Below are 9,953 nucleotides of genomic sequence, written 5' to 3'. Positions count from 1 at the left end.
TTGGTGATAATTTATTTCAAAAAAAAAAAAAACTAAAACGTTTTACGTGAGTTTGCTGCAATATTACAAAACATACATCCATCAGAACACAAAAATCATTTATCATTTATACATCCACCAACAAAAGAGATTTTCTCTCTTGTTTTATAATATTTTTTTATGTATGACTTTGAGGCTTGTTCACATGTGTTTTTATGTGCGAAGACGGAAAAGGCTTTTGTTATGTTATAAATCACAACACAAAACCAAAAGCTTAAAAAGGCTGCCAACAGAATTGATAAAAGGCAAAACTGAAAGAGACAGAATCAAGTTAAAAAGGTGTCTGTAGAAGTAAAGTTATGTAAGAGTGTTTGAAATTTTACATAATAAGAAAGGTTTTCATCATTTTTAAAAATTTGAAAAGTTTAAAATCTTCTAAAAACAAAACAGAAAACTTATAGAAAACACATCCTTGAACCATGCGAGTAGATCACCTTCACATAGGATACAAATGGGACCAAAAACCAATCATTTTGAAAAAAAAAAACTTATAAATTTATGAACTTTAAGCGATCATAACTCCTAAACCAAGCACTTCACAGCTTCATTTCTAGCATCTATGTTCTCAGACAGCTATCCCCTTTTGCATAGGACCTAAAAAACCTCCAAATCAAGTTTGCATTAAGTTTCAGGTCACTGAATATTAATTTAAAACCAAAATCTTAAGTACTTTTAGCCTTTCATCGTCATTCCATTAATTTACTATAAGACCTTATATCCAAACAAGAAATCGCGGGCTCGTGCTTATCAAAACTTAATTAATCTTCCTTAATCCGCCCCAAGTATAAACAATTTTTTGCATTCACTAAACAAATAAAAATGTCTTCAACCAAATCCATCATTTCCTTTCCGCAAAAGCCTCAAGTCCCTATATTTCCTTAAGCTCCTATCATGACCATGAAAAATTAATTGCTTCTAAATTATTAGCTGCTTTTAGCTGCAATAAGTTTCTCTTTTCGTCGCATGCCAATGCCAAAAAGGCCCATAATACATAGGAATGATTAACTTTGAAAAAAAAAGAAAAAAATATTGATTGAGTTCGTGTTAGAAAAAGTTTTAAATTATCTCACATAAAATAAACATCGATCAACCGAGATTACTTTGAGACATTAAACAAATACACAGTCATCAAGTTAAGGCCATGCAATCATCCCTTTTCTTTATTTTTTTTTTGTATTTCCTTTTGAAGGACCTCAAAGTTTGGTCATTAATATTGCTTGGCGAAGTAACTTATCACTCGAAAGGGTTTTATCATTTCAGTACGGATATTCATTCGAGCGGTTAACAAGAGAGATAGGCTTTTTGGCAAAGCATAGTTATTTGGCTTTCCACCGACCAACCCGAAGTCGAAAAGGCAGCCTTGTGATGTATTTGGCGCATGAAAATCGTTTCAATTTTATATTTATTCGGGTTCGATAGGAGAAAAATTTGTATTTTGCATTATTTTCGTCCTAAATTCTTGAGAGAATCCTTCCGGAAGTCCGGAAGATGAGAGGCTTATCATCATATGAAACAAAGAGATATGCCTTGTATGTTTTACATAAAGGTTCATATTCACCATAAATATTATGTTAATCTTTTGTAAAGTGCTTTTCTAGCTGGGTTTCAGTTCAGATTTTGGGCTTTGGTTAGCTTCCTTTTTTTTTTTGTAAAATGTGAAATTTATTGAACGGCTTTGTTTAGTTAGAATTTGTAAAACTAACTTTAAATAATTGGTTAAATTGAGGTCATAAATATTTAAGAAAAAGTTTCAATTTCATAAAAATATGTGTGTAGAATGGCAATATTTGGTAAAGGTACAATGATGAGCGATTTCGTGTAAAAAAACTGTTTTTTTTTTTACATTTTTTGTGTAAAAAACCGTACAAAATAGTAAATAATGTGTAAATAATGCAAAAAACGTAAAAAATGGTATGAAACGGTAAAAAACTGTAAAAAATTATATACAAAACTTAAAAAACGCATTGATTTTGACAGCTTGCCAATGCTGAATCAATATTTTGAAAGCACTATGCTTAAAGTTAAGTTAATTAAAACCAGCTTTGTAAAAAAATAGTATTAGTTATTGAAAAAAAGAAAAACAGTTATGAAGCTCCTTCGGGGCACCTTTGACTTTTGCAATTTGGGCACATTTTTACGTTGATTTTGGGGAATTATTTATTTAATATATTATTTAAAAGTAAATCGACATCGATTAATTTTGATTAAAATTGAAATGGAGAGATTTTTTGAAATATTTTATGGTTTTTTGTTTTTTCTTCTTCTTTTTAGAAAATAAATTTTTTGATTTATTATTTTCGTTATATTGTTTAGTAGATTGTTTAAAACAATAAATGTATTTTTTTTTTCTAATTAAATAATAGACGAGTAAGATCCGCTGATAGTTTTAAAAATGTAATGCACACGATGTGGGGTTTAATCCACCATTGTCAAATGTACCCCTTTGAAAGTCAAAAGTGCCCCGGGATCGGGGCACTTTTGACAAAATGACTTTTTTTTAGAAAACATAATTTTTTTTAATGTTGTAATGTTGTAAAACAAAAAAAATTACTGTTAGTATAATCTTGAATAGTCAATAAATCAAATACAAAACAAAACATTGGAAAACATTAACAGTTTTCGAAAATACAGACCTTTAAAAACTAAGTGTCAAATGTACCCCCTTCTCCCCTACCTACATTATATTTTGTATAGAACACTTCATTTTGCGGCATTGAATTCTAATAAACGTTTATAAATCATATTTAAAATATTTCCAAAGTCATTAATGGTCTGTTTTTTTAGGAAATAATCTCATTTAAAAGAAATTTCCTTTACGATTTGACATCCAAAATGAACTAATTTGTGGAATTATGTGTCATTTGGGCTCTAGTGAAAACATGAACATGAAAACATTGGATTTTGTATTCCTCAAATCCAATACAAAATTTTTTGCAAACCTTTCAGAAAATGAATTATGCTCTCCCTTTATATTATTTGTATCCTATTTTCTGCAGCAAAATTCTAACAGATTACACTGGTCAACAAGGTTTTTGCCACAAGAACCAAAATGTACTTTTCTATATGTTTTTGATATGCTGAACTCGAAGTCAGAATATGTTTATTGGCCTCCGTTTTTGAAATATTACCGTTAGAAAATGACGAAAATGACGAAAAACGTCGTTTTGGCTGTTTTCGATGTTATGTTTTTATGTGGGGTAGTTCATTATGAAAAAATTTGTAACGGTACCTATAAGAACTGGTTTTATTCTTCCAAAAAATGTTTAAATCTTTCCGATATCTCTTTTACTGCCCGAGATATTTAAAATTTAAGGAGTGGTCTTTGACTCCGAAATAGCACTGGCCAAACAAATAAAACTTTTTTGCCACAAGAACCAAAATATACTTTTCTAAAGGTTTTTGAGTTTCTGAACTCGAATCTGCAATAAGAAAAATTCTATTGGCCTCCGTTCTTGAAATATTACAGTTATAAAATGCAAAAAAAAGGTTTTTTTTATAACGATTCTATTTCAAGAACAAAAGCTAATAGAATTTTTCTGATTGCGGATTCGAGTTTAGCGAGCCAAAAACCTCTAGAAAAGTATGTTTTGGTTCTTATGGCAAAAAAAGTTCAATTTTGTTGACCAGTGTTATCAAATAACTTTAACTATCTTCTAAGAAACTTGTCAGAAGAGAGCATTGAAGAATGTCATTATTTAAAGCAAAAAAGTGGACTAATTGAAAAATGTGATGTCTTAAGAACTACGACTGAAATAAAACACGGTAAGTTTTCCAAATTAGCTTTGAGGTTATTAAATTTGTCCGTTTCATCAACCCAAATAGCTAGTCCAAAATTTAAATTTGCTGCAAGTCCATTAACATTTAATGAAATTAAATAAGTAACCATCGTACAAAAATTATCTTCCTCCAAATAATTGAAAAAAGCATAAAAAGAACTTTAAATTTTGGTTTTCTAAAGAAATTTAATTTTTTACCTTTTTTACATCAGTGAGTTTTTTACATGTATTTTTGAAGTTTTTTACATCGAGTTTTTTACATGTAAAAAACCCTGTAATAAACTTGATTTAAAAACCAGCACAACACTGGGTAGGTACTAGGTACATCATAACTCAATGACTGTGATTTAATTTTCAAAGGTTAAACTTAGGCTCATGGACTTAAAATTAATTAAATTAAATTAAAAAAAATACTAAACATCAAATCAGGAACCCCATTGTTATGAAATTAAAAATTTGTTAACAGAAAAGTACAATAATGTTAAAAAAAAACTATTTACCCTAGATTTTATGGCACAATGCACCAAGTTTGAATCTATTTTTGTTTAATTTTTTATGATTACAAAATTAACACAATATTCCATTTAATTCATACACATTTAGTCCAGTGCATTTATGATGTTCATATATGAGCGACCCAGCAGTTTGTACCAACCCCAAATTTCTTTTGCTCATTCGATAGAGAATAAGGTGAATATCATTCACCGTCTAGCCGCCATCTTGGATTTTAGTTTTTATTATATCTCGACTTCTGTTCATACTTCGTAAATGTTGGTTATACAAATTAAATTTCAATTAAATTAAATTTATATGAATTTTTTTTAAAGTTTTGAGCACTTATTATCAAAATTATGAAAAAACCATCGGAAAAAATATTGTTCACCTTAAAATTCTCTATAACTCTGCATTTTCGTTAAAAATGCCCTTTTTTGTCTCTCTTTAATACTTTTTTCTTAATTCTTTTTTTTTTCAAACAAATCTTGAATTTTAAATGATTAGTGAGTTTTATAGTGTTGTCTTACAAGAGAAAATTCAAGACTTGCAATTTTTTTATTTTTAAGTCTATTCATTTGGTAAAAAAGGGGTATTTCCAATAGAACCGTTTTCTTGATGTCTCACTTTTTTAACAAAATTACCTATTTAAACTAAAAAGGTTTGTACAAAAATATTTTAGCAGACTTATTGTTTTAACATTTAAAAAATATCCAAAAATAATTTCAATTCAAATTAAAAAAAAAATTTTTTCGGATGTAAAAAAAAATTGAAAAATCATTTTTTTTGAAATGGATCAGTGATTTTTTGTTAAAGGCATACGTATTTTAAGGGGGGAAATCCCTCTGGATTTTTTTTATTTTTGAATTATTTTTTTTGTCTAATAAATTCATTTATCAACCGAAGAAACTATTTTCAGTGGTCTTAGGCTTAAATGAAGCCTTAAAATCCCTAGATAGTCCCGAATCCCATGCGCTCCGAACCTACCACAGTACGAAAACGTAAACTTTAAACGCATTTTTCTCGAAAAGCGTTTTTTTCCGCGCCGTGCAACGTAACTCAAAAACTAATGAAGCTATCGACTTGAATTAAAATGCAAATTACTCGTTAACTTATTGGCCATAGTATGAACCTAAAAGTTCAATATGATTTTTACAATAAATATTTTTTTTATATAAAAATACATTGTGTTTTTTCGTTTTTTTGGTCTCTAATTTTTATTTTACACTTTTTTTTACTAAATTTAGGTTCATGCAATGCATAAATATATTTTATTGGAAAAAAAAAATTCTTTTTTGACTATAAATAATTTTCTGGACTTGGGCATTGCACGGCACAAACTGTAGACGCCAACTTTAAAGAGCTATAGATTCGCCATTTTGTTTTTATTTTACTTCAAAATAATTGTATCAATACTTCATAATCTCAATAATATCATATACTTTTCCAAATTTCAATATAATGCTTTCGGTTTTCAAAATAAAATTATTGAAAAAGCCGTCTTCCAGAGGGATTTTCCCCCTGAAGCAACTTTTTGCAAAAAAACAAGAATGTGCATTGTGCAACCAAGTCGTGCATTTTATTTTTTTTTCTACTTTTTAAATTACGATAGGTATGGCAGATATTTGTATTTTGATTTTATTTGAATTTAACGAAATGGTAACGAAGTTACGAATACCAGAGTTACGGCCATCAAAGTTACGCGAAACCGAAGCTACGAAAAACTAGAGTTACGAATTCTAAAGTTATGTTAAACTATGACATGTGATTTTTGGGTTGGCAACAATTGAAACAACAGTTCACCACACCAAAATAACGTCTGTAAAAAAAGGGGTGGTTTGGTTATTATTTTAATATAAATAATAACAAAGTGGGTATTACAAAATACGCTATGAATAATTATATTAATTAATGGAAAAAAAAATACGTATTTGCAATATTAGTTGGACAAATAAGAAGTTAAATTCAATTATGTCCCCCAAACTTACATAAGTATACTTGTGTTTTTTTTTTCTATTTCAACGTTTTTGCGATCTTCTCACAAAAACAAAACCATATATATACCTATCCAATCAAAATTTTACAAGATTAAATAACACCCATTTTCGCTTTACTCATTTAGTTCTGACCAATGAGAAAAATGTTAATCTCTTGTTTGTATTTTCATAATTCCATATCGTTCCTCGCAATTGTTGCCAACCCAAAAATCACATGTCATAGCTTAACATAACTTTAGAATTCGTAACTCTAGTTTTTCGTAGCTTCGGTTTCGCGTAACTTTGACGCTCGTAACTCTGTCGCCCGTAACTCTGGTATTCGTAACTTCGTCGGTTTCCCGAATTTAACTTATATTGTCTGTTTTAGATATCAACTAGGTTTTTTTTTTCATTTTATTTTTAATATATTGCATTTTTTTCTTCACAGTTTAATATTCTTTTAATAAATTTGTTTTTGCAGAAACAACATAAGTTCATTTTTTTTTTTTAATTTGTTTATTTATTTCCTATACACAAATAATTTATAATTCAATACTTCATCATAATTATTTAAAAGAAATAGTCAATGACAAACATTGAACAAAAATCAGGATTGACTGACGAGGTGGCCGAGTGGTTAAGGCGTTGGACTGCTAATCCAATGTGCTCTGCACGCGTGGGTTCGAATCCCATCCTCGTCGTCCTAAATTTTTGCCAAAAAAAATAAGACTTTTCAAAATATCAAATTTTTAATACTTTAAAAAGCGATTTCGTTCTTTTTTAATGAAATTTAAAATTTTCTGAAAAAATTTAAATTTTAAATACATATTTTTCAAATTAATAAATTTTATCTGATTTCTACAAATTCACATTTGAACCGATTTTATTCATAGTTTGTCTGTTATCATTTTAAAAAAATATAACGTATTGGAATTTAAAAAAAAGCAGGTCACTGGTGTTATCCAAAACGTTTTAAAAATTTGAAATAACTGTCTACATCTGAATATAGGCTTGTGGAAATTCAGGATCCTCTTTTTCGAGCTATCAAACATTGTTATGTCGTGACTGATTGGTAAACATTGTTTATTTTTTCAACCAACTCTTAGCTTTATCCCCAATAAAAATTACCTTTCTCGAACAAATTTTGTGAACCAAAATTTCACATTCCACCAGTGTTAAAAAAAATTCCCAACAGCTAGAGCGTCGCGGAAAGAAAGTAAAACATGGAGGGTAGCTGTGCTATGGCAGTGTTCACGTTCACGCTTATATATTTACCCTCGTTCAATATATATATACGTTAACACCCTGAAGGCTTTTCCATAGATAAACTGTGCGCTGTGCACATATTTGGTGTGGTGTATGGCTTTTTTGTTTGTTCCGGATGGGTGGTATCTGGTATCTCTCATTTTTTGTTGTACGTTCCTACCCACAAAAGCCCCCAAAGCCATGTCATGCCATGGAGAATTGTTTTGTGCATTTTGTTGTGTGTGCTATCGCTCTGGCAGGATGTGGATATGCATCTGAAAAGTGAAGAGAGAAGAAAAACAAAAAATAAAAAAAAAAACAACAAAAATATCTTTAAAGTTGAATCTAAGCTTTGCGAAAAGTACTGAGATGATAAAAAAATGTTCTTACATTCCGTTGCTTGTTGTTGTTGTTATTTTTAGTTGTTTCGTTGATCTTTTGTTGGTGTTGTTGTTTATGTTGTATTGTTGGCCTTTTTCTATAGACACAATAGATTTTTGAATCCATGAACGTAATTTTCCTCCATTTTTTTTATATTTTTTCTGTGCAGATTACATTCTGGTGTCATCATCATACCGTATTTTGTGTTACTTGATATTTTTTTTCGTATTGTTGCTCTTCCCTTGATGATGGATGTCGACAACAAAGTGATAAAAGACGGAAAACATAAAAAAAAAAAAACAACAAAAATATCTTTTCTATGTGCGCTTTTTTAAAAAGCAGGATCTTTTTGTCATTTCAAATCGCAGCGAAATAATTCTGTCTTTGTCATCGTTATCCTGTGCAAGGATACAGTAAAACAAGGGGCATAATAAGTTGGACAAAAATGAGATTAGTATTATTTCTCAGATCTTTTCAACTTAAAAACCATTAAAAGCACTCAAATTTCATCTTAAATCTTATTAAATTTTGGATTATTTTGTTGTTAGACCAGTTTTATACCAATCAAAAAATACAATTTTGTAATTATTTGCATGTGGTACAGAAATGAAAATCTTGGTTGAGGAATAAAAAAGTTAAAGAATTTTTGTTTCAAACCTTCTAACGAGGTCTTAACATTCTTTATACCAATTACATTTGATTGGTATAAATAAAAATATAAAAAGGTTTTTAGAGTGATAATTTATATTCCTTTTTTTTTTTTTTTTTTTCAATTTAGGTCAACAATTTAGTATGCATAATTCCACTGTTATTTCGTAGGAAAACGACAGACAACGACGATGTAAGGTGTTTCTTTGGTTTTTCTCATTTTTCTATCACCATAACGTGATGTTCTTTTTGATGCGAAGCAATCAAGCGTGTTGAACAAAAGAGGGTTTAAAGATTGGTGTTAGAGTGAAGCTTATTTCATAATGGATTGAATAATTTACCATGCTTAGTGGAAAGTGTAATAATACTACTGAACGTTATAATGGTCCAAAATTTAAGTTAATTTTGTTGAGGGTTCTTTTTTAAGTTCCAAGTCATTTTTCAAATCAATTTAAAGAAATCTTGTAATGTAGTTTAGTTTATTTATACATTTTAAAGTGAATTAATTGTGGAGAAGAAGGAATGCTCTTTTGGATCACTGTGGCGTATACGTAATATTTTTTTTAAACATAATTTATTAACAATTAATACAAAATCTATCGTTGGCCATAATCTGTTATTATTTATTTATTTATTTACTTATTTATTTATTTATTTATTTATTTATTTATTTATTTATTTATTTATTTATTTATTTATTTATTTATTTATTTATGTATTTATTTATTTATTTATTTATTTATTTATTTATTTATTTATTTATTTATTTATTTATTTATTTATTTATTTGTTTATTTATTTATTTATTTATTTATTTATTTATTTATTTATTTATTTATTTATTTATTTATTTATTTATTTATTTATTTATTTATTTATTTACTTATTTATTTATTTATTTATTTATTTATTTATTTATTTATTTATTTATTTATTTATTTATTTATTTATTTATTTATTTATTTATTTATTTATTTATTTATTTATTTATTTATTTATTTATTTATTTATTTATTTATTTATTTATTTATTTATTTATTTATTTATTTATTTATTTATTTATTTATTTATTTATTTATTTATTTATTTATTTATTTATTTATTTATTTATTTATTTATTTATTTATTTATTTATTTATTTATTTATTTATTTATTTATTTATTTATTTATTTATTTATTTATTTATTTATTTATTTATTTATTTATTTATTTATTTATTTATTTATTTATTTATTTATTTATTTATTTATTTATTTATTTATTTATTTATTTATTTATTTATTTATTTATTTATTTATTTATTTATTTATTTATTTATTTATTTATTTATTTATTTATTTATTTATTTATTTATTTATTTATTTATTTATTTATTTATTTATATATTAAATTAAA

At 26.8% G+C, this 9,953-nt stretch overlaps 1 non-coding gene across 1 annotated transcript; it reads left to right on the top strand.

Annotated features, from left to right (window-relative positions):
- The first annotated feature begins 6,902 nt into the window (after positions 1–6,902).
- Positions 6,903–6,984, top strand: Trnas-gcu (transfer RNA serine (anticodon GCU)). Its single transcript has one exon. It is a non-coding gene; the product is annotated as a tRNA-Ser (tRNA).
- Positions 6,985–9,953: the final 2,969 nt, after the last annotated feature.

Source organism: Episyrphus balteatus, chromosome 3 (genome assembly GCF_945859705.1).
Source record: "Episyrphus balteatus chromosome 3, idEpiBalt1.1, whole genome shotgun sequence".
NCBI lineage: Eukaryota > Metazoa > Arthropoda > Insecta > Diptera > Syrphidae > Episyrphus > Episyrphus balteatus.
This window is presented reverse-complemented; position numbering and strand designations above follow the sequence as displayed.